This window comes from Narcine bancroftii, chromosome 8 (genome assembly GCF_036971445.1).
Source record: "Narcine bancroftii isolate sNarBan1 chromosome 8, sNarBan1.hap1, whole genome shotgun sequence".
Taxonomy (NCBI): domain Eukaryota; kingdom Metazoa; phylum Chordata; class Chondrichthyes; order Torpediniformes; family Narcinidae; genus Narcine; species Narcine bancroftii.
Window position 1 is genome coordinate 92,728,196 of NC_091476.1, and position 26,022 is coordinate 92,754,217.

Sequence of the window (26,022 nt, forward strand, 5' to 3'; positions counted from 1 at the left end):
CTTCCCTGTCTCTTGTTCTCCATCCATCGGTCTCCTTTCTTCCAGCTCTGCATTCATAGAGCTAGCCCCCCTCACCCAAACAGTTCTCAGCTTTTGTCTTTTACCATGTGTGATAGTACAGATTCTATCACCAATGTGTATATGTACATATGTACAGATGGTAGTGTAGGATGACTGGGATTAGCTGAGAATGTAGCCACACCTACTGGCATGTCTTAAAGGATTGCTCCTAGCCAGACCAGGTCATTCTGGACTGGTCAACCTACTTGTGATATGCTCCAGTCTTTTAGTTAATAAAAGCCTTGGTTTGGATCAACAAGTCTGGTTCTTGCGACGCGCATTACAATTTTATTAACTAAAATAAATTTTAAAGGGATGGAGCGTATGTTATGGCTGGAACGCCTCGACATCGACCCACAGTCAGCTACAGCCTCGAATGACTTTAAGGACTGGGTGAGATGCTTCGAAACGTACTTACAGCTCTCTGATCCTGCCGTGATAGAGGACAGCCGTTGACTACTAATATTAATGACTATGGTGTCCCCGAGAGTCTACCAGAGTGTTCAGGACGCGACCACTTACGCTGCAGCCATGAAGGTGCTGGAAGGGGTCTACGAGCGACCAGTGAACAGGGTCTATGCTCGGTACAAACTTTCTACAAGGAGGCAACAGCCCAGTGAGTCCTGTAAAGCTTATATTCAGACACTAGGGGCAATGGGCAGGGACTGTGCCTGCACAGACAGAACTGCTGCAGAGACCACAGACGATCTAATTCGGGTTGCCTATGTGGCCAAGATTCGATCAAATGAGGTGAGGCACCGCTTGCTAAAGCATGGGGGAGAAAACCTAGAGGATGTGATCCGGATCACAGAGACGATGGAGGCTGCGGTCTTAAGTATGGACATATACTCTCGGGGCTGGACCCCACACTCTGATGTGAGTAGGATGCCCTCCCTCTACCCTACTACTGCCGCTACACTGTCCGATGCAACCCCAAAGTGTTATTTCTGTGGGAAGAACAAGCACAGTAGGTCCCAGTGCCCAGCGAGAAAAGCCAGGTGCCAGAAGTGCCTTAAAAACGACCACTTTGCTACAGTCTGTCACTCCAAAATGGCCACCGTCAAACACAGTGCCTCGTGTGAAGCCAAATTGCCACTCTCCATTTCAAACACTTCTTCCTCAGAGCTCTCGTCCAATGAGAGCGAGACTCCACCGCGTGGCAACGCCTGATGTCAAGAGGCAGACACCGAGCGCAGAAGGTACAACCCACCCTCGCCGCAATGACGTTCACCCTAACGTCCGACCAGGCCTTTGATCAGGACTTTCCCCCAACCCCTCACAAAAGCAATGGAACTGATTAAAGTGCATGGACACTATACCACTTGCTTATTTGACTCTGGGTCAACTGACAGTTTTATCCGCCTGGACCTGGCCCACCGTTGCGGACTGGCTATTCTCCCCACTGCACAGAGGATTTCATTGGTGACCAGATCGCACTCGACTGGGGTAAAGGGGTACTGCGTGGTGACCCTGAAAGTCCAGGACATCACGTTCACAGACTTCAAACTATTAGTCCTTCCCCAATTGTGCACCCCTGTTCTGCTGGGACTGAATTTTCAGCGCCAGTTTCAAACCATTTCCCTGCACTTTGGGAGGCCTCACGCTCCGCTCTCTGTCTGTAACCACTCCACCCTGGGAACCTCCTGCCAGCGGCAGACTGAGCCACCCACCCTCGCACCCCGGAGCCTCACCTGTAGTCTCTCCACCCTCCGAGTTGCTCCGCCAGTACTTTTCGCAAATCTCATCCCTGGCTGGAAGCCGGTGGCCACCAAAAGCCGGCAATATAGTTCTGAACACAGGAAATTTATCACAAGCGAGGTGCGCTGGATGAGGGCATTATCGAACCTAGCTCAAGTCCATGGAAGGCCCAGGTAGTGGTTGTTAAAAACGGGGAGAAGCTGAGGATGGTGGTTGACTATAGCCAGACTATCAACCACTTCACGCTCCTGGACGCGTACCCCCTTCCACGGATCACGGATGTGGTGAATCAGATCGCCTAATACCGAGTATTTTCCACCATTGACTTATGTTCGGCCTATCATCAGCTCCCGATCCGCCGTGAAGACCGACCTTTCACGGCCTTCGAAGCGAATGGCCGGCTGTATCAATTCCTCAAGGTACCCTTTGGGGTCACAGATGGCGTTGCAGTTTTCCAGCGGGAAATAGACCGGATGGTGGTCCAGAATAGACTGACTGCTACTTTCCCATATCTGGACAATGTCATCATCTGCGGCCATGACACGGAGGATCACGATGCCAATCTTGAGAAATTTTTTCAGACTGCAACTCGGCTGCACTTGACTTACAATTTCGACAAGTGTGTCTTCCGGACCACTCGGCTCGCAATTCTGGGTTGTGTGGTGGAGAACGGGGTGTTCATGCCAGACCCTGACTGCATGCATCCCCTCATGGACTTGCCCCTCCCCCTTACACCCAGAAGGCACTCAAACGCTGCCTGGGTTTTTTCCTCTTACTATGCCCAATGAGTTCCACACTATGCCGACAAGGCACGGCCACTAATCAAGACCACCTCCTTCCCCCTGTCAACCGAAGTCAGAGTGGCCTTCTACCACATCAAATCGGACATCACTGCTGCAACGCTGCATGCCATCGACGAGTCCATTCCATTCCAAGTCGAAAGCGATGTGTCTGACTTTGCACTGGCAGCCACTTTGAACCAGGCCAGCCAGCCAGTAGCCTTCTTCTCCAGAACCCTCCAGGGTCCTGAGAGCCGACACTCTTCTGTCGAGAAGGAGGCCCAGGCCATAGTTGAAGCAGTACATCATTGGAGACATGACCTCACTGGCAGTTGCTTTATGCTGCTGACCAACCAATGCGCGGTCTCCTTCATGTTTAGCAATACCCAGCGAGGTAAGATCAAGAATGACAAAATCACCAGGTGGAGAATCGAGCTCTCCACCTTTAATTATGACATACTGTATCGGCCAGGTAAACTCAACGACCCGCCAGATGCCCTCTCCAGGGGGACTTGCACCAACATGCAACTGGACAGGCTGCAGAAACTCCACGAGGAGCTCTGTCATCCAGGGGTCACTAGGTTCGCACACTTTGACAAATCTTGCAACCTGCCCTTCACCGTCGAGGAGATTCGCTCTATGACCCGAGCCTACCCAGTGTGCGGTGAGTGCAAGCCCCACTTCTTCCGTTCGGAGAACACCCACATCATCAAAGCCACCCGCCCCTTTGAGCGTCTCAGCGTAGACTTCAAGGGGCCCCTACCATCGACCAACCGTAACACCTACATCCTTACGGCCATCGATGAGTACTTCCGATTCCTGTTTGCTGTGCCCTGCTCGGACATGACTCAGTTATAGAGGCCCTGCACAGCATCTTTGCCATCTTTGGGTACCCCAGTTACATCCACAGTGACAGGGGTTCCTTGTTTATGAGCGCGGAGCTGCGGCAGTACCTTCTGGAGCGGGTTATTGCATCAAGCAGGACTACCAGCTATAATCCACTCAGTAATGGGTAAGCTGAAAGAGAGAATGCCACCGTCTGGAAAGCGGTTACGCTTGCCCTCCGGTCCAAATGTCTCCCCACCTCTTGCTGGCAGGATGTGCTCACTAGTGCCCTACACTCCATCTGCTCCCTCCTATGCACCGCAACCAATGCCACCCCCCATGAAAGGATGTTCTCTTTCCCAAGGAAATCCGAGTCGGATACGACCATACTGGCATGGCTCACGGTTCCCAGTCCAGTCCTTTTACGACGCCACGTCCGGTACTCTAATAACGACCCCTTGGTTGACCGAGTGACTCTGCTCCATGAGAACCCGCATTATGCCTAAGTTGAGTACCCGGACAGACGGGAGGACACTGTCTCGGTAAGGGACCTAGCCCAAGCCGGATCAGGTGCAGCAGTGCCTTTAACCCAACCTCCCGCTATTCCTTCTCCCCCAGGTCATGTGCTTGAACAGAGGGACCAGCACCACCCCACCAGCTCCGGCCAAACTGTTGACAATGCCGTTGGGGAATTGAGCGAAGCAGTGGCCGCACCCGGCGACACAACTCCAGAGACCCCAATCACGGCAGTCACGCCGGATGGTCAGGCCCCCTGACCGGTATATCCCCTAACCTCTATCCACCCTGGGGTCGGTTCTCAAAGAAGGGGTGAATGTGATAGTACAGATTCTATCACCAATGTGTATATGTACATATGTACAGATGGTAGTGTAGGCTGACTGTGATTGGCTGAGAGTGTAGCCACCCTTACTGGTAGGTCTTAAAGGATCGCTCCTACCCAGACCAGGTCAATCTGGACTGGTCGACCTACTTGTGATATGCTCCAGTCTTTTAGTTAATAAAAGCCTTGGTTTGGATCAACAAGTCTTTGGTTCTTTTGACGTGCATAACACCATGTTCACCTGTGGTCTCTTGGTGTTGGCCTATGCTCCACGCCTCATCTTTTTCTTCAGACGCCTGCCTGCTTTTTGCTTATATCTTGAAGGGCCCTGAAACATTGGTTATATATCCTTGCCTCCTGTGGGACATAGTGAGTTGCGTATGTACTACAATCGCAGAGTCTGCATACTTTCTTGTTTCACTATCATACCGTGTGCTTGCAATCTTCACAACCAGTTATAAAAATCCAATCTGAACTACCAATGCTTTTAAAACCATCAATTTTATCTCAACTCTGCTCTAATGTTTAAAGGAAGGCTTCTTGAAATGACCCTCATACACTTGTACCTGTGAATTTATGTGGGTGGCAATGACAACAGAAAGTTTTATTGCTCTTGAAGTTTTATGAAATCCTAGGATGTACTCCCAGAAGTTCTCTCAGAGTGCAGTTGAAGTGGGAAATCCAATGATTTTGCATCAGTAATGATAAAGTGAATCGCTTCAAAGTCAGAACGGTGTACAACTTGGAGATAAATTGAGTTTGCTCTATTCCCACGTGTCGTCTGCATGCGGTGGAAGCTGCAATGCAGCTTTGTTATTATCTACAGTGCAATCCTGATGCCAGAATCAGACTCAGAATTTATTGTCATGAACATGTCACGAAATTCATCGTTTTGTGGCAGCACTGTAGTGCGAACATTTATGTAAACCACCTTGCAAAATAAATAAAAATAGTGCAAGAAAGAAAGTCAAAGTAAGGCAGTGCCTGTCATTCATTGTTCATTCAGAATCTGATAGCAGAGGGGAAGAGACTGTCCTTGAGCCGCCTAGTGCTCGTCTTCAGACTCCCGAACCTTTACTCTGATGGTAGCAGAGTGAAGAGGGAATGGCCTGGTTGTTGGAGCTGCTTGAGGATAAAGATACTTTCTAAGACACCCCCCTCTTGTAGATGTCATCGATGGAATGAAGACTGATGCCCGTGATCCTGCAAGTTAGCAACCCTCTGGAGTGTTTTCTCGTACTGAGAGTAGGTACCTCCATATCATTCAGCCCTCATTTCTGTGTGCCTCCCAGCGTATTTTATTTTCTTATTTCCAGATTGCTAGTTTTGTCTCTTTTTCTCACATAACTTCACTCCTTGTTCGATTCACTTGCTCATGCTTTCCTATCTTTTCCATGTTTCACGTCCTTCACAGTAAGGATTGCTACAGCTGAGGGCGTTCCTGCCTTCATACAGTGCCAATGCACTTTCTGAGCAACAGCAAAGACAAAGATCAATTGGGCGATATGGGCCTGTGGGAATAGAATCCTGAGCACAGGGATGTCGATGGGAAAGATTTCAAAAACATGAGGGTGTGGCGTCAAGGGTAAATATTGGAGAATGAACAGGAGGAAGTGCTGCTTTCAGTGCAGAGAGAGCAACCAATGCCAGAGAAGGTTTAGCCATCTTAGTAATAAAGTAGAACTAAAGTTAAAACAATCACAGCCTGAGAAACCTGCCTGACATTCAAGATGGTCATTCACTAACTGAATGCTTTGGTTCTAGCTCTCCATATCAACAATTGTAGAAGCAACAATTAAACAACCAGATCAATTCCAACTTTTCCATAAACAAGCTTCATTCTATTTATTTTTCTTCCCTTTATTGAAATTCAGATAAAAAATAATTGTGCCTCTTTAATGAATTGGATTTCAGATCGAGATAGCTCTTTCTCTTTTTCTCTTTCCTAGTTCTTCTCTTTTACCTTTCTCCTGTTTCCTTCTCTCTCTTTTACTTTCCTTCCTTTTTCACATTTTTTTTCTTCATTAGGGGTTTTGTTTGGGGGAGGGAGGATAAGGGTCATATTTGGAACACTTATTAATGATTCACGTTTAATTACGTATGTGTGATGATAATTTGGTATCGTTTGTTGATAAAATCAGAAATAAAATATTTTTTTAAAAAAACAAGCTTTCAACATCTCCACCAAAAGTCTATCATGACCGCCATGATAGCACTCAACGGTCACCCAAGACAGCATTTCATGAGAGAGAAGTGGAAACTTGGGTCAAATGGCAGAATTTACCTTGGTTCTGATCTGCCTTTGGAAAACAACATATAATTGCCTATTTAGCGCTATGGTGGCACTACAACTCTCAGAAGGCATGGAACTGGCTATGCCACTTCAGTGCATGGGACATCAGCGTGCGATGAGTGTGTGATTCTGGCTTCGCAAAGGGTTGCGCAGGCGATGAAGAGTAAATCCATTTGATTCCCTTTAAACACGCCTTGTGTGATTATTTCCATCATATTCACTGTGATTCCAGAGGCCAAAAATATAGAAATATAAAATACAGGAAATGTTCAAACCAGTATACAACCAGTAACCTCCAATATAGACCTTATGGATTAAATGTTTTATTCTCTTGGCATTCTCTGGTTTTTCTTTTTTTAAAAAATTTTCTATAGGGGTTGGGGGAAGGGGAGGTGGGAGGGTGGAATGGTGGGGTGGGATTATATATAACACACATATAATTTTTTGAAATAATTTTTGAAATTGAATGTAACTATTACTGTTTTAAAATTTATAAAAAAAAAGTATATAACTGGATCAATTATATATAAATAAAATCAGCCTTTAGGTTAACAAGAAAAAGGGAAAGGGAAAAATCCCTCTCCAAACACAGGTACTTAATAGGCATACACAATAGAAATTGACCCCTGCGCACGTGTCATACCAAAAAGCCTGGTATTGTACATTATATAAGCAACCTTACAAAATAAATAAAAATAGTCCAAGAAAGAAAAAGTCAAAGGAACACAGTGCCCGTAGTTCATTGTTCATTCAGAATCTGTCCTTGCGCCATTGAGTGCTCATCTTCAGGTTCCCGTACCTTTTCCCCCCAATGGTAGCAGAGGGTGTGGCCTGGGTGGTGGGGATCCTCGAGGATAGAGGCTGCTTTCTTAAGATACCACCTCTTGTAGATGTCCTCAATGGAGTGAAGACTGGTGCTCGTGATGGCACAAGCGATCACAAGCAACAGTTAGCAATCCTCTGGAGTTTTTGGAGTTTTTTCTTATACAGTACTGAGCATTGGTAGTGATGCAACCAGCCAGCATACTCTCCACAGTACACATGTAAAAGTTTTTGAGAGTCTTCGGTGACACACCAAATCTCATCAAACTCCTCTAAATATAGCTGCTGATGAACGTGGATCAATGTGGATATGACGTGCCCATGATGGAAGGAGTAAACATTTAAAGAAAAGTGACAATTAAATGGCTGCTTTGTTTTGGATATTGCTCAGCGTTTTTAACATTACTGTGGTAGCATTCAACGGTCACCCAAGACAGCATTTCATGAGAGAGAAGTAGAAATTTGGGTCAAATGGCAGAGTTTACCTTGGTTCTGATCTGCCTTTGGAAAACAACATTAATTTGGCTGGTTCCATTTGTTACTACTATGCAGATCATCATTTGACGATATCTGTACCTTGCCGTTTGCATCACATATACACACCAAGAATTCCTACAGATCTGTGACTTTCAATGGCACAATTTTGCACAGCTTGTAATCTCTGGGACAAATTTCTAGGTCCAGTCCTGTGAAAAATGCACTTCCACATATTTTGATGACGGGATCAGATGTGAATAGTCCTTCTGCCAGAAGGAAACTTTCCAAATTGAATGTTGTGAAGGTTAAAACCTTATGTTTTTACTTCTTAATGTTATGACTATCTCTTTAAGAAAAATTGTTGTTTGTAGTGTTACTATGACGTTATATATTGTAAAATCTGGGTGTATGGGGAGCTTGCTTTCATTCTTCAAAGAACCATGGAGGAGGCGTAAGCATTGAAACACTTTTCTTTGAATTCATCTTATTTTGTCTTAATCATCTATTGATCATCTCTTATTATCATCTTTTAAATATAGCCAAATGTTTTGTTTATCCATCATTATGAAAATATCAATGCAAAGTTATGCAAAATATTTAATAGTTATCAACAAATTAAAGCTAGTTACAGCTGCATTTACAGAGCTTGATTTATTGGATTAATAAGAAAGTAATTCGGAATATCATCGCTTATGTTTCTGTGAAGATTACGTTTTGAAATTGGGAAATTAAGAGAGCATGGAAAATAACATCGACAGATGTGACTTGGTTTTTTTTCTCTCCCACTCTCCCAGAAAATCTGACTGCAAGTGCTAAACACTTGTACAAAATCTCAGTTGCCCATTGCAGATTTCTCCAGACGGTAAGTTCCATTAAATTCAATGAAGCCAAATGTACAAAGGGACCCAAATATAACTTTTTCCTGCAACATGCCTTCCAAGTACTTTTGGGAGTCTCCAAAATCAGGAGTGCAGAGTTCACTGGAGCACTGGTCCAGCACCTCAGGGGGCAGCTCCGGGGCCCTCATGGGGCCGCTCCAGGCACTTCCTGGTCACCATTTTTGGTGAGCTCCAGCCCCGAGAAATTAGTACTGCACCCCTGTCCATAATATGATAAACAAGACACCACAACTGCTTGGCACAATTGGCTGGGCCCGTGTATTTCTTCCCCTCCACTCCACCCTTGTCTGTCATTGCACAATTAAAAAAAAAATTGCCATAAATTTGTAAGGAATTTTATTGCAAACCACAGACAGAAAAAAATTACACTATATTAACTATTCATTAACTATTTCAGAAGAATCAGAAAATCTTTTCATCTCACGCCGAAGATCAGAATCAAAACTTTTTAAAGTACTATTCTTGGTCAAATACTAATACGAATGGCTACTTGCGTATTTATACATTAGAATTTTAGTTTTACGGGTGTTTTCTGTGCTTTTTGTGTATTCTGGATTGGCACAAATGCAGGCATGTTATTCTGAACACCAAGTACCTGCAGTTTCAATGCTATGGATGGATGTGTCTGCCACAGGAGGAAACAGGTTCATTTAAGCAGAAATAACAGTGTTTCCACAGAATTTAAATTCAACCTTTTCATTTGCCAAACTGCGTTGAATTTATATTTTTTGCTTGAAAAAGTAGGTGAACATTCAGCTAAAAAATTAAAAGACAGGAAGTCATTTTATTTTACATACCATAAAGAATTAAGGCAAATCATGAGACAATACAGTGCTCAATATTGGTACAATGAAAGTTTAATTACTTATAGCCTGAAGGGTAACAATACAAAATGAAATGCAGCTTTAGAGTGCAGTAGGCCAGATGTCATTAACAATTCTTCATATCACACGAATGAAAAAGGGAGCAATCAGATATCTAATTGTACAATTCTAATTACAAGGATTACCATGATTATGGCATTACAAATTGAGTGCGCCGCAGGCAACCAAATAGATTAGCCACCACGCAGAGTTTGACAGGGTTCCGAGAGCAGTTGCTTACATCTATGTCACTTCTGTAAGACGGTAAAGGAGGTGATAAGGGTCCCATAAATTTTTTTTTGTATGGAAAAAAATTCTGCTCAAAAAGAGGATGTGAGAATTCGTCACGGTGCCAATCAAGAAACTCCAATTCATTTGATTTCACTCTCAGCATCACTCTGCAAAAGGGCACATCTTTCAGAAACAATATTTTAAAATAATATGTTGCACGTAATTCCGAAGCAAATGGATCAGGGAAGGAGAGCAATGAAATTGTAATCCCCACCTCCCACCCCTTGCTCTTTGTGCAAATGCAGCATTGAGCTTTCAGAAAACTTTCATTAAAATAGTTTTGTTTATATTGTGACTAGTGTTAAGGAATGAAACACTATTTATTCCACAATTATTGAATGGATTTTGTGTACCTTGCCTAGATTCTTCTGAGAGGAAAGTCCTCTTAAACTGCTCCCACCAGCAAGTCAGGAATGAAACACTATTTATTCCACAATTATTGAATGGATTATGTGTACCTTGCCTAGATTCTTCTGAGAGGAAAGTCCTCTTAAACTGCTCCCACCAGCAAGTCAGGATTCAACATCCATTCAGTGACAGCTTTTACATTTTCCCATCCCCATCCCCCCCCACCCGCCACAGTTTTTTGAGACCACTAAGTTCTTGGACAAATCTGTTGCCATTTAAACCAGACTTTGTAATATTTTATACGTTTTTACCAAAAAAGAGCTTTATGTGCAATGGCATTAAATCAGTGTAATGGCATTGGCACCAATATTCAATTAATCTGATATTTTGGGTCAGTGAGTGAAGTGTCAAAAGTAGCAATAATAACAATGAGCTGCTTTCAATCACAACTTAGGTCTGCCACAGAATGACTTACTGCCATTTCAAAAGTTGAACCACTCTCCTGGTCTTTTTCTCTTCAATTCTTACAATGACACTGATCCCATATAATTCAGCCCTCATTTCTGTGGGCCTCCCAGTGTATTTTATTTTCTTATTCTCACATAGCTTCACTCCTTGTTTGACCCACTTGCTCTCGCTTTCCTCTCCTTTCCATCCTGCATGCCTTTTACAGCAAGGATTGCTACAGCTGAGGACGTTCCAGTCTTCATACAGGTGTCAATGCACTTTCTGAGCAACAGCAAAGACAAAGGTCAACTGACCTAGAGTGGCCTGTGCGGCGACGTCAGCGGGAAAGATTCCCAAAACTTGAGGGTAAATATTGGAGAATGAACAGGAGGAACTACTGCTTTCAGAGTAGAGAGAGCAACCGATGCCAGAAAAGAATTTTGGCCATCTTAGTAAATAAGTAAAACCAAAGTCAAACAATAGCGAGCCTGAGAAACCTGCCCTACATTCAAGATGGCCATCCACTAGATGAATGTTTTTAAAATTTAGCACAGTAACAGGCCCACAATTCCGTGCTGCCCAAATACACCAATGAACTTACAAGCACCTAGGGTAAACCCACGCAGACACAGGGAGAGCATACAAACTCCTTACAGACACTGTTGGATCACTGGCAATGCAATAGTATTGCACTAACTGCTATGCTAACCGCACTTCCCCACTCACATCATCCCTTTCCTTAGCAATCACGCAACATCTAAGATATGAAAACAAAGTGTGAAGTCCCAAGAGCAATTAGGGAAAAAAAAGTGGTGCAAACTGATCCTCCATCCACCTAAGGTGACAAAACCATATCAGGTGATAGCATGGAGCTCTGGGGGAAAAAAATCACAGCTTCTCTACATCTGCCCCAGTTAAAAAGAAGTCCAGTTCAAAGATGGAAGCAAATCATATTTCAGAGAATTAGTGGAGATCAAGAGAAGATGCGGCAAAGGTGTCATCAGTATTTAAAACGGTGCCTTTCTGCCATGTAATTGCTAGTTCCAGAGACAGATAGGCGCCACTTATAATGGAAGACGAGTGGATAGATCTTGGATACATCTTTTGTCCAAGTGATCAGAACGTCCTGATCACCTCATTTTGGATTTGCTTCCAAGCTTAACCATTTGGACCTTTTGTCCCTGTTGGCTCTCAGCCAGAGTAACTCACTAGTTCTACCCACTGGTCCTTTCTCTATAGCCTTGCAATTTTTGCCAGCATATACTTATCTTCCTTCCTCAATAGTATAATGGAACCTGCCTCCACAAGTTCTGCAGACAGTGCATTCCAAGTTTCAAATACATGTGTGTACATTAATTCTCCCTTTTTATACCTGTGATCTCCAATCCTCAAGCACTGCAATGACAACCGTCTCCCACTATCCACTCTGTCTCAAACCCATATCATTTTATGCAATTCAATTAATTCTTCTCTCAACCTTATCTTCTCCAAAGATAACAGTTCCAGCATGTCTGATCCATCCTTGTAACCATAGACCATCATCCCAGGAACCATGCTCATAAATCTTTTCTGAACACCATCTAAGGTATTGCATTCAGAATTGAACATTAAACTCCATTTAATGTTGTCCATGCCATCAATGTTCAACGGTGACAAACTCAAAGATGGTACAAAAGCACAAACACTGGGGGAAGTTCTGGCAAGAGATAAAGTTATCTCTGGTGTTACTTAGTACACATAAAGCAAGTCACAAGCACAAAACTGACAAGTGATGGATTATCCACAGTGTAATGTTATTGTGCAGTCCAGTCCTTCAGGCTGCAGAAAAGCTATTGTACGACGAAACTGAAGTACTCAATTTCAGGCTGAAACAGATGACAAAGGATTAACTTGGTAAATCCAATGACATGATGTGTTTTTCTCAATTGTCTGGAAAATTGGTCTGATAGAGCTCGTCTTCAAACAATCAGAAGCCAATTTTGAGAGTATGGTTTCTGCTTCTGGAATTAACAAGCAAATCCACAATGGGATTGGAAAATGAATCAATTCAATTTCTATCCTCAAAGTGAAGAAAAAATGGAAGGAATTCTATTGGAACATCATATTTGATTACTGAGAAATATAAAGAAAGATATTGTACAATGAAATACAAAGAAATATATTTATAATGTCTTCAAATTGCTTTGAACTGTTTTTTAAGTATGTTTCAGGAATAGATAATGCAACTTTCACCCACATACCCTGACCCCCAAACACAAGTGATCAACACCAGTCCAACAGAACACACTCCACAATACAAGCACTGACCCAGCCAAGAACTGCTCAAACTCCCACTTATCCTGTATGGGTAAGAATCAGTTGCGAGTTCATGAGAAATCATAGCAAATGAATGTATTTATGTGACAAAATTGAGACACATATTCTTATACCGAACCAGACTGAATAGAATATTGAAGCCAAGCTCATCAAACAAACTGAAAATTCCAAAAATAGGTTCTTCAGCAAACCTACTGCTGGCTCACAAGTCCAGATGATCTTTTGCAATGCATTACTCACTAAGATTGAAATTCACAGCACATCTTCACTTTTTACACACAACCATAATCCTAAATGAAAAAGGTTGCAGCTGCTGGAAATCTGAAATAAAACAGAAATAGTGGAGATATTCTACAGGTCAGGCAGAATCAGTGGGAGGGAGAAATCTTTAGATGCTGTGTAGCGGAAGCTACACTGCTACTGAAAGAACACACAACCAGACGGGTTGAGCTCAGTGAGCAGAAAACTGATATGTGCTGGCTCCCACCCCAGACGGACCTGGCTGAGAACCGCGCTGGGGAGGGGCCAACGTCACTCGGGCGTCACGTGGTCCCCCAGCGCGGGCTTCTGACCCCAGTGCTGAGAAGGGGAAAACCCCCGATGGCGCCATTTTGGCTGGCTGCCCTGCCGCGTGGATTACAAGCGGGGCTGATTCGCCTGCCTAGTGGCGTGCCACCAAAGCTGCACAGTATCTCTCAAATTAATACCAGTTACCCTAACTATAAACTATTTCAGGTCCAAAAGATCTGATTGCACAATTAAAACATTTTTTTTTGTTTTCTACAAATTGCAACTATGAATATTTATCTATCCTTGAAACCAGCATAGATCAGCCATGATCATAATGAGTTGTGAGACAGACTTTAGACATACAACACGGTAACAGGCCATTTCAGCCTACGAGTCTGTGCCACCCAATTTACACGCAATTAACCCAAAACCCCGGTACATTTCGAATGGTGGGAGGAAACTGAAACCTATGTAGACTTGGGGAGAGCGTACAAAACTCCTTACAGACAGTGCAGGATTTGAACCCTGGTCCCAATCGTTGGTGCTGTAAAGGGCTTCCAGGGCTGTAAAGGACTTCCAGGGCTTCCCAAACATTTTAGCTTGTGGAACACTTTTGAGGCACACTTGAAAATCATGGACTCCCATAATCGTGAACCGGAACGTGACTGGAAGTAGAATGGCGTCAATTTCCAGTTCGAGCGTGGTCAAGTCTAATTTAAATTCTTTTTCTCAAACAGTAAATAATCTGAGACAGTGCTTGAAAAATCCCATTTCTTCAGAATTTGATTATTTTGTTTCATCTGAATATTAACCAAATTCCAAATATTGCCAACTCCCAGACCCCAAATGCCCACCATCTCCGACTTTCCAGAAATGGGTTTCCAACCCGTCCCCAGCCACCCACAGGCTAGATCTTCCAGTGTTTCTGATGCAGGTATCTACCTTGGCCCTGGCTGCCCGCAGGTGGAGCTCCTGATGCATCTGATGTGGGTTTGCATCCCAGCCCCTGCTGCTCACAGGCCCGAGTTTCCAACACTTCCACTACTAACCTATGTCTCCACCAACCAGACACTAGAGCCACCGTTGCCTCTGACAATGACCCTGACTGGAAAAACACCGTAGCCCCGATGCCTCCATTAATGCAGGTCCCGGTCCCGACTAACATCATTCTGGCGCCCATACTGACTCCATTACCAGTTCCCACACCAACCTCAGCGAGAGGGAGGAGAGGAGGGAGCAAGTGAGCGAGTGAGAGGGAGGATGAACACAAAAACCATAAAGAGTCAGCAAAGGCCATTTCCACTATACTGCATATGTGGAATATCTTTTAGTTTAAATTTTTTAAATGTGGCCAGCCATGTGGCAAAAGAAATCCAAGTCTCATTGGTTGAAAATGGCATTTTGTTTGGGTTGAGGCAATTGTTTGCTGCCGGTATAGAAACACAGATTTAAAGACACAGGTAAAGAATAGTTTAAAGAAAAACAGTTATTACTAGTTATAGTTATTACTACACATTCCTTCCACGGAAGCCCTACACTTTTCCGCAGACCCAGTTTGGGAAACTGCATTACGCCAACGTGCCGCTTGATGGAGTAAATGGCCTAATCGGGCTTCTATTTTGCTGTGCTCTTTTGTTCCATGTATCTACCGATCACCTTGAACCACATCAAATTAATCTCACAGAATAGACACATCAGGATATTGCAATACAAGAATGAGTGTGATTCTTTCTACACAATAGAAATACATCAGTTAGATCTTCACCAGTAGTTAAAGTATCAAAGGAATTGATTTTGAGGAATTGAATGGCCTTTTTGAAGCTAACCTGAATGCTTTACAGAGATAATATTTGTGCGAAAACAACATTTTCGCAATGAGATAAAGGACAAAGTGATAGTGAATGGTAGAAAAAAGGAATAATAAAGCAAAATTGTCTCAGGAAGGGACAGAGCTTTCGGAGTAAGAGCAGGAAAAAAAAGTTTTTAAAAATTGCAGAATCTCATCTGAATGCCTGCTACATTCACAAGATAGGTGAATGATGGGATAGATTCTACTCAATAATTACAATTTAAGGGTCATTACGGAAACAAGGTGGCAAAGTTATAAAAATTGAGAATTGAAATATTTCAGGATGCTTAACTTTTAGAAGAGTGGCCAAGTGGAAAAGGGTGACAGTAAATAATCAGTAAAATAGAAAGGAAGGCATTTAGATCAGAAAAAAAAATCAAGCAATTGAATTGGTTCAAGTGAAGCAAAAAAAAAAGTGACAGTGCAAAGATAAGCCCCCAAACTGTGAATGCATGGCACAGTATCAATCAAGAAATTACAATATAATAATAATTGGTGACTTTAACGTATATAACAAATTAAATTGGTAGCATTAGTGTGATAGACAAATTCATGGAGTGTATATGAAGTATTATGGAATCAACAAGAGAAAAGACACGTGAGAAAGGGGTGGCATGGTTAGGGTAGCACTTTATTGTCCTCTGGGTTCAAATCCTGTGCCGTCTGTAATAAATTTAAATGTTCTCCCCCTGTCTTCGCGGGTTTCCTCCAAATGCTTTGGTTTCCTCCCACTCTTTAAAAAAAAGTATGGGGAATTGTGGTTAATGTCAAAAATGAAAATTTAATGCAATTGATGATAGAATTTCATAGAAAATCTAGAGGTGATTTTGTTTGGCCTTAAACCATAAACTGTAATTTAAAAAACAAATGAAGACGACAAGATATAAATTGAATATAGTTTATTGGAAAATGACATTAAAATTTAAAGCAATAATACACAACTCAAACAAATAAATATATCCTGTTCAAGGCACAAAAACTTCAACAGGAAATGTTGTCGAACCACAGCTAACAAGTTAATCACTCAATTTACCTTTGCTACATAAAGGACATTATTTGAAATGCTGAGCTTCTCCAGCGTTGTGTGTGTATTTTTTTACTTCAACCACAGTGTCTGCAGAATTTTGTGATTTACATCACTAGATTAAAGACATAATATTGCCAAAAAGAGAGAAACTGGCCTGAAGATTCTTGGGAAAATTTTAGAATAGACAATGATAAAATCAAGACGTTGAAAAGGAAGAGCAAAGAGGAGAACAATCTGATGAGAAACATGAATTTCAGATTTATTGTCATGTACATAGATGACATCACATACAAGCCTGAGATTTTTTTCCTGCGAGGTCGTGTAAAAAAACTGTACACAATATACAGATAGACAAATGAAGAAATGTAAACAAACTGACTGCAATATGGAGAGAGGAAAAAAACAATAAAGTGCATAATGGTCCCTGATTGAGTTTCTGGTTGAGGAGTCGGATGATGGAGGGGTAGCAGCTGTTCCTGAAACTGGTGGTACGAGTCTTGTGGCACCTAGACCTCTTTCTTCATAGTAGCGGTGGGAACAGAGCGTGTGCTAAGTGGCATGGATCCTTGATGATTGCTGCTGCTCTCCAAATGTGTTCCCCATGGGTGCTCTTGATGGGAAGGGTTTTTGCCTGAGATGTCCTGGGCTGTGTCCAACCAGTCAACATTCTTTCCACCACATGCCTGTAGAAATTTGCCAGTGTTTCCAATGTCATACCAAACCTCCATAAACACCCGAGGGAGTAGAGGTGCTGACATGCTTTCTTCATGATGCCTTTAGTGTGCTGGGTCCAAGAAAGGTATAGGAGTCTCTATCAATATGCAAAGAGTGTAAGCAAAAATATAGGTGGGACCCTTACAAATCAAGACAAGAAAAATTACACGAGAAAATTGGCAGTGTAATTAAACAATTAATTGTTACTGTCTTTGTGGTAAAATACATCAGAAATGGAAACAGTTAAAGACAAGTCTGGGGTGAAAGAGGAAATCGAAGGAAAGTAGCATGAGGGAAAACAAAACTTTGGAGAAATTAATGGGTCTGAGCCAATAAATTCCCCAGGATCTAATGACCTGCTCGCAAGGATTTGAAAGAGGTAGCTCGAGAAACAAAGGATGCATCCAAAATTCCATTGTTGGAAGGTGGCATGTATCCTAGTGTTTAAACTGAGGAATATTGTATTGGCCTTTATCATAGATATGAGAACAAAAAAAAATATTGTATTTATTTAGGGCATGGAAAGACACACCTGGAATCATGTGTCCCAATTTAGCATTGAAGTCTAAGATATAGCTTTGATCAAGAGAACTCCATTAATGTTCAGCAGTTTGATTGCCAGGATTGGGGTGTTATCTACTGAAGAGAGTTCAAAATAACTAGACAACTCAATTCCTGTATCGTGGAGGGTTGTGGCTGCCACATGACAGCACTGCCCATTATCTGATGGGAAGACACACCATTTTCCAATCAAGGTTTGGCCCAGACTCACCCATTAATGTGCACATGACCATTGGCCCTTTTAAGTAATTTTGTACTTCACTTTGGGCCATCGGCCTTTTTAATCAATTAGACCTTTCCGGCACCAAGCCATTAGCTTGATTACTTGAACTGGACCCATCCCCCCCCCCCCCACCCTGGCCCTCTAGTACTATAAAGGGTGTCACGTGTGCTTGCCTCTTTTTTGTTGCCATCTTCAAGGGACCATCCTGCTTCACTCCAGGCCAGGCTAAGTATCATGCACAGTTAAGGGGTTGAGAGCATCTTAGTTAGTGTCCCAAGTAGCATAGAGCCGTGCCTGCACTGAGCCAAGGGGTATCGTATTGTTTCTTTTCGTTGATTGTATGTACAGGCAGTCCTCAGGCTGAAAACGCCAGATTTACAAACAACTCATACTTACATACCGAGAAGCCAACTAGAAGTAGAATGCCATGAACTTCCAGTTTGAGTGTGGTTATGCTGTAGGATACACTCGCATGATGCTGGCATGACCCAGCGTCGCAAGAGAGTAGCATACCGTATTTCCCGGGAACATTCGTAAGAGGGGAAGCAAGTGAGCACAAGGGAGGGAGGGGTGGGAAAGTGAGTGGGAGGGAGAGGCAAGTGAGCACAAGAGAGGGAGGAAGGGCAAGCGAAAGGGAAGGAGAACTGAGTGAAAGGGAGGGCGAAGATGCAGGAGGGTTGTGGGGGTTGGGGGCGCAGCCAATAGCCCAGAATCGCGAGAGAGTAGCCATCTCTCCATCCTCTTCTCCTGTGTTAACTTTTAATCATGATCTTATGACTGTATGTAGTTACCTCTATTATGTACAGTACTGTGTTATTACCTGTATTATGTACTGCTTTATTATATATTGTATGTTTAAGATGTTTTAGTGTATTGGGAAGTGTTTTATATGCATATAAAGGTAAAATATATAGTATATTCCAAGATAAACATTTGACTAACTGACGCTAAATAAAGACTGTATGTACCTGTTCCAATTTATATACAAATTTAAATTAAAGTCAGACCGAGGAACCGGAACTCATTTTTAACCCAGGAACTGCCCGGGGTCTGAATGTATGTGAGAACCTTATCCCTTTTGTGATCTTCCAACAAGCGTCTTCTGTAAATAAGGTAATTTACTGCCAGACTGCGCTCAGAGTCCTTGTTTTTGAGACCCATGGAATTGGTTATTTCACTCATAACAATTGGCATTGCGAGCAGGTTCTCAAAGGACTTGGCTGAACACAGATGTGGGGGTAGGTGGGGGGAGGAAATGTTTTGAAACAGGGGCAAGAAAGCCAGTGCAGGCACCGAGGATAGGATTCCCGGGTAAACCAATGAGAGCATAGGCAGATCTAGGGTATGGCAGCCAGGGCACATGCCCCAGGCACCACTTGAATGGGGCCATCCCGGTCTTTGCCTCACCAGCTGATCTTAGCTTCGGCATCCATGTCCCCTCCCCACCCCCCAACTCCGCTATGTGTCACCATCTATGGCACACTTTTCAATTTAAAAGGGTGGAAAATTTGCCAGAAGTATAACTTTTAAAATAATGGCCATATAATGGAATTTCAAGAAATAAAAAACTGTAAACTACATAAAAAAAACCAAATTCAAAACAAATTTCAAAGAAAAAGAGAGGCCAAGGAGCAGGATTCAAATAAATTTTTGCATTTGGCTTTTTAAAATCCAGGCTCCTTGATAATTGGTTTACCCATTGAAAGAGTACAAGATCTTACAGTATCGCCAGCGGTCAGGTGAGCACCAGCCCACGTGGCTGCTCCAACTGTGGGATGAGGCCCCCCCCCCTCCCCAGGTGAGCCTCTCACCAGGAAGCGAGCACCCTGAGGAACCTGTCCGACCTGCACAGTGTTAACAATGCCCTATGGGCACCGCAGGGATCTGAGACAGATCGGGTACCCTACCCTTCTCAAGTAAGATTTACAATGGAGCATAGTCAGTGAAGGCACGAAGGTCATTAGTGAGTGGACAATAGTGAACAGCATTTACGAGGAAACCTGCGATCATAACTTTTCAAGAAAACACAGGGTGACCAGCTCACTAGTGGGATACTTGGTCACTACTGTGCTCCCCGATTTGAGGAGAGTGGTCCTTCTTCTCATGGGACAGGCTAGACTATGCGGGATGTCATCACCCTCCTGGAAGGGCTAGAATACATGTAGCACGGGACTTCTGCCCAGATCTGTAGGGCAGAGACCAAGGATAGAGGCATAACCATTATTTTACGTGTAAACAGCTATACCTGGATCTGCATGTCCAGGGATGGACTCCACTAGCATCGATAGGATCCCATCATCTGCCATTTATGTACTGTGGAAAGAGCTTTGTGGGAGAGGGGGTGGGAAATCTTGCCGGGGAAAGTCCATACCCACCCTAGAATCAAGCCCGACACAGGTAGCTCCCCCAACCTCCGAACCATGTGGGCTGCTCCCGCGCCAACACTGTCTCTGCCCCTCCCCCACTTGAAACACTCTCTCTTATCCTCAAGATTGAGCTCAGAGACCTACTAAGACAGGTAGTGTCCCATTTTTGCTGGCAGGAAACTTCACCCACAGGGTAGCAGACCTCAACACTGCTCTCACCAGTGCCTCCAGTGCATTTATTCCATTGACCTCACCCACCCGGTGGACCGGAGGCCACATACGCGTGGTTGTACATTGGGAAAGGGGGAACAGTCAGTGGTAGATGGCACTCATAGACACAGGTGCACAACACACCATCATCTGAGGCAACCCCATGGAAAGAACAAGGGGCTAGGGAGTTCCCTTTTACCTGCGAGGGAAGTCAACCTCTGTGACCCATAACAGTTTTAATAATGGCATCACCTGAAGTATTCTGGGGATCAACATCTCAAAGGGACAGTCCCTTTATACCAACAGGGGCAAGTTCACATGGTGGGGGGGCTTTGCACAAGCTAAAGTTGTAGTTGGGGCAGCTAGATTGGAACTAGTTGCTGTCGTCCCTCCCTCCAAGGATGTCTGTAGCTGACAGTATAGAGTGCTGGGGGACACTCAATATATTACTGAGGCCATTCAGACCCAACTGTGGGAGGGCATCATTAGACCTGCAGCCTTGACCCGTCTGGCCTGTCCGCAAAAAGAATAGGTCGTTGCGCATGATGGTGGACTACAGACACCTTAACAAATCTCCCTCCACTCTTACTGCTGCCGATGTAGTCAATCTAGCAGAAGATATTGCAGGATGTGCAGATAAGTTTGGTATGCAGTGGTGGATTTCCTAATGCCTTCTCCAGACCCCTCCACCCCAACTCCCAGTACCAATTTGCATTTACTTGGGATGGGAGGCCCTTGCAAACTGCCATGTAAAATGGGGGTAAACTGGGCAATTTGCATGGTGATTTGAAAGGGTCCAACTGGATCAACCCAGTCAGAACCCAACCAGGTCTCTGGCCTACTTCAGAGATGGGCAGGGAAACCATTAAGTTTACCTGGGCATCATGGTCCAGTAGTTTGAAAAGTAAAATGGCCGACCTGGTTACTCTGGAGACATCAGTGTTTGCATGCTGGCTTCACAAGGAAACTTCTGGTTGAGGAGCCACTGCTGTGATCAGGGGAACACTGCTAGAACTACCCTGGCACTGGCAGAATGTCCTATTCCTCGGAATGCAATGGAACTCAGGCCCAAGAGTGCCAAGAATAAGATTTTGAATTTTGCCGTGCTCTCGAACAAAACCAACACCCAGAGCTTAGTGGGCCTCTTAGGTTATTGGCAGCAGCAAATACCCCATGCTCCTTAGACTACTCTACAAGTCAAGTCACCTTTATTTGTTGTTAATAACATGTTCACATGGCAAATTCATTTCTCCAGGACCACAGAGCAGATTTTCATAACTACAAGTTAAAATATTAAGACATATATAGTAAAAGTCCACAGTACTCTATTCACATATGTTCTGGGAATTCAGGAGCCTGATGGCTTGGGGGAGAAAACTGTTGCCCAATCTGGATGCAAGGGCCCAAATGCTTCGGTACCTCTTACCAGATGGCAGCAGGGAGAAAGGTTTACATGAGGGGTGTGTGAAGTCATTCACAATGTTTATTATTTTCCATGTGCTTCATGTGTTGTAAATGTCCGTCATGGTAGGAAGAGAGGCCTCAGTAATCTTTTCTGCTGTCTTCATTATCCTTTGCAAGGTCTTACGGTCTGAGGTAGTACAGTTTCCAAACCAGGTGGTGATGCAGTTGCACAGGACGCTCTCAATACATCCTCTATAGAATGTAGCGAGGATGGAGGGTGGGAGATGAACTTTCCTCAGCCTTTGCAGGAAGTAGAGGCACTGCTGGACTTTCTTGGCTATGGAGTAAATGTTAAGGGACCAGGTGAGATTCTCCACCAAATGCACTCCAAGGAACTTGATACGCTTGATGACCTCAACAGTAGATCCACATTCTTATGGGGACCCAAACAACAGACTGATTTTGAAATAGCAAAGCAAGCTGTTGAACAAGCACTGCCACTCTTTCCCCGACAGGCAGGTGTCCCTTTCAAATTATAGGTCACAGCCAGAGAGACAGTCACCGAATGGAGCATCAGGTAGAAGATCCGAGGGCGCTGTGCATCTGGACTAAATCATGGATCACAGTTTCCAATTAAGGGGTCAGCTATGGACTGCATCGAGAAGAACATTTTTCACCAAGAGGGCAATGAATACTTTGAAGTCTCCATTATGGAAGACTGTGGAGCCTCCTTCACTGGACAAGTTTGAGACAACCATGATAGAATTTTAGATATAGAGCAAATTGGAAGCAGGACAGGAGACAGAGACAAGCAAACAGAGAAACATTGGGAACTTTCAGAGACCATAAAAAAGAGGTGGCACACTGGTACAGCTGGAAAAGGTCTGTTTCACAGTTCCAGTAACTCAAGTGCAATCCTAATCTCCAATGCCACGCGAATAGAATTAGATCTTTTCCCATGACAATGTAGGTTTCCTCCTGATGATCAAGGTGGGTTTTTACATTTAATGGCCACTGTAAATTATCCCTAGTGTATAAGTGGGTGGTAAGAATCTAGCGAGAGAAAGGTGAATGCAGGCAAATAAAATGGAATTTGTATAAATGGGTGCATGATGGTCAGCACCAATTCAGTGAGTCCAAAAACATATTTTCACGTTTTAGGACTGTGACATGGGGTTATTACAGGAAAATGGTGCTGAGGTAAAAGTTCAGCCATGATCAGACTGAATGCCAAAACTAACGTCATGGTGGGGGGGGGGGAGGGGCGCAAATATCTACTCCTGCAATGAAATGGTTAATAGCTAAAACAAATAGAGCCATTTGGAACAACTCACTCCTTTAAGTGAGACATTGTCCCTCTGAAGAAGCTTTGGCAATGAGGCAGCACTCCAGTGGCATTCACAAGGTTAAAGTCAACTGAAATGAAAAGCTGAAATCTGGAAGGGGCCAGTCAAATGCTGAGAGAGTGGACTGTTGTCCAGCTGATCCCACAACCACCCCCCCCCACCCCCCGAGTATGTCCATCGATCAAGGTTGCATCCCTTAGTTCAGTCTCAGTGGGCCGTTGTGGTGTCTACCCTGCAAATACATCTGCGTCTCTGTATCGCTCGGCATCATTAATCAAACTACTACAGCAACCAGCCTCCGAGAAAGCACATTATCACCTCTGTTTTCCGTCTGTTTTAATTATACTCTCAGTGGGAAGTCAATGCAAACACACACACACTGCCACCTCATTGTCTTCAACTCACCATGGGACCCCAGTGGCTTGAGGCCATAACCTGGTCAAAATGATAGAGATATCTTCTGCCCTTTTTAAGAGCTCAGTTGACAACTCCATGTGGTTTTATTATGGTTATATATTGTGATCCAGCACTTGCTGGGATACACCATTTTTAGTACGAAAAATTACCTTCTCCTTTTGAATAGAGGCTTATTGGATATAAATTGCCTTTCAATCTCAATAAAAGCTTTAAAAAATGAAGACAGATCTTTGGAATGTGTAGAATGTCAAAGTGAATAGGAAGAGGGAATCCCAATTCCATTTTCTTGTGGAAATTTGAGCTGATAATAGAAATACATAAATAAGAAATACGTCAATGTCAAAGTCTCTCACTGCACTCCACACCGTGAATTACTTTCATTGCAGTGTCTGTAAACATAGCACCAATGTGCCAGCAAATCGCTACAAATAGAAATTCAACAAACAACCAGTTTGGCAAGTCCAAGGTTACTGGCACAGGGAATTTTCCATATGTAGAAGTAGTCAGGCCAAATGGCTCCATAATGGACCATTTGTAGTTATGATCTTGTTTACTCTAAAATTCAGTGCTGAAATCTGGGCACTGTGTTCAAGTAGATACACTTCAAAAAATTGAGAGAGACGAGGAGGGGGAGGGACATTTTTAACCCAGACTGCCTGGTGGAAGTGTGGCAAGAGGAAATGAAACAGCAATGGCAAAGTTTGACATTTTGACTATTTTAACACTCCATTGGCTTCAGAGGGTGTTAAGTGGCATCCCAACAAATGCTGAAAGAATTCAGTAGGTCCCACCACATCCATAGGAGGCAAGGATATATAGCCAACATTTCAGGCCTGAGCCCTGACCTTGAAGAAAAGCTCAAGCACAAAATGTCAGTTTTACATACATCTTTACCTCCTTTGGAAGCTGCAAAACCTGCTGAGATCCTCCAGCATTTCTGTATTTTTACTACAATCACAGTGTCTGCGGACTTTGGTGCTTCACTCTAAACAGATTTTTTTGGGTTCCAACCAGTGGGTGGTTAAAATGCCACTCAATGCACCTCTGACACACAATGTATTTTTTTTGGTGGTGCTGGTTAAGATTTGAATTTTGGCAACACACTGAGATAATAAGGGGAAGAACACTTTTCAGATGATTGAGAATTACACTGCACTGATATAGATATTATCTCACAGTACACCTGAAAATGGCAGATTTGGAGTATTTTGGAGTGTAGCTAACTGCATGCAGCGTTAATTTTATTGAGAAAGTAGGTAGAAGCAACAAAAAGTTCTCAGTTTCCCAGCAATATCCAAAAAATCCAGCTTAGCATCAGCTGCACCCCCAAATCCTCTGAGTACAATTGTGAACAACAATTGTTAATTTTATGACCATTACCCCTTGTGTAACTACTATATATGCTGGAACATTGTTTATAGAAACAATTTGTAAAGAGGACTTGAATAAACATACACTGTGTTTAATCTCCTCGTATATCATGTACACATGTCTGTACATACTTCAATCAACTTCATCTCAATAAAGCATCTGATCTACATAAAGAAAGCCTCAACACAATGACTGGAGAATAATTAACAACCCATGTGATAAGCAAGACTTCACCACCTTCTTTCAGCCAGGAATAGCATTTGTGTCATTCATTCCCCCTTGATATCTAGTGTATAGCCAATGTTCCCTTTGGCAACACAGTGCCGACTGGCATAGGATCACAATCAATGAGCACGATTAGGTATCACATTGTGGTCCATAAGTAGTTCAGCAGCAGAGCATCTGCCAATTAGTTCTTTCCATACTTGCAGTGGAACCTGGTAGGTCCAGGAAGTAACTGTTCTGACAGAATAGAACCACAGCCAGTTCAATTCGGCTGATTCCCAACATTATTCCTTTTCAAAGTCACACCTCACACTAACCAGGATTGCTTGTTGGTGAAATACAATTTCCATTATGTAACTTCCATCTGGATCTCGATGAGCATTTACCTTCCATTTGAGTGCAGGCATAACAATTCTCAGCTCCTGGGTGAAAAGTGATGACTGCACTAACACAGATTTAAAAAAAAACATGAGTACTTGCATATACACAGGGTTAATAAAACAGATTTTTTGTTTGATCAACACCAGCCTGGGGCTCCTTTCATGATCTGTGGTCTCCTGATCCCTCACATCCTGGACTGACTGCATCAGCTTTTCTCAATAGTTTTCAATAGTCATTATGTAAATACTGACTGCGGTAAATGTCACAGGCTTCATTAACTAGCAGTCGAAGCTGCCCCACTTGCATCGCACCACTCGAGCCTTTTACCAGATGAAAGCATTGAACAACTTTTTAAAGAAGCCAGGCATATTTCTTCAATTATTTAACACTGTGATCCCAAATTTATTCTTTATTTCTATCTCTCTTTCATGCTCTCAAGCCATGGTTGGATACCAGTCA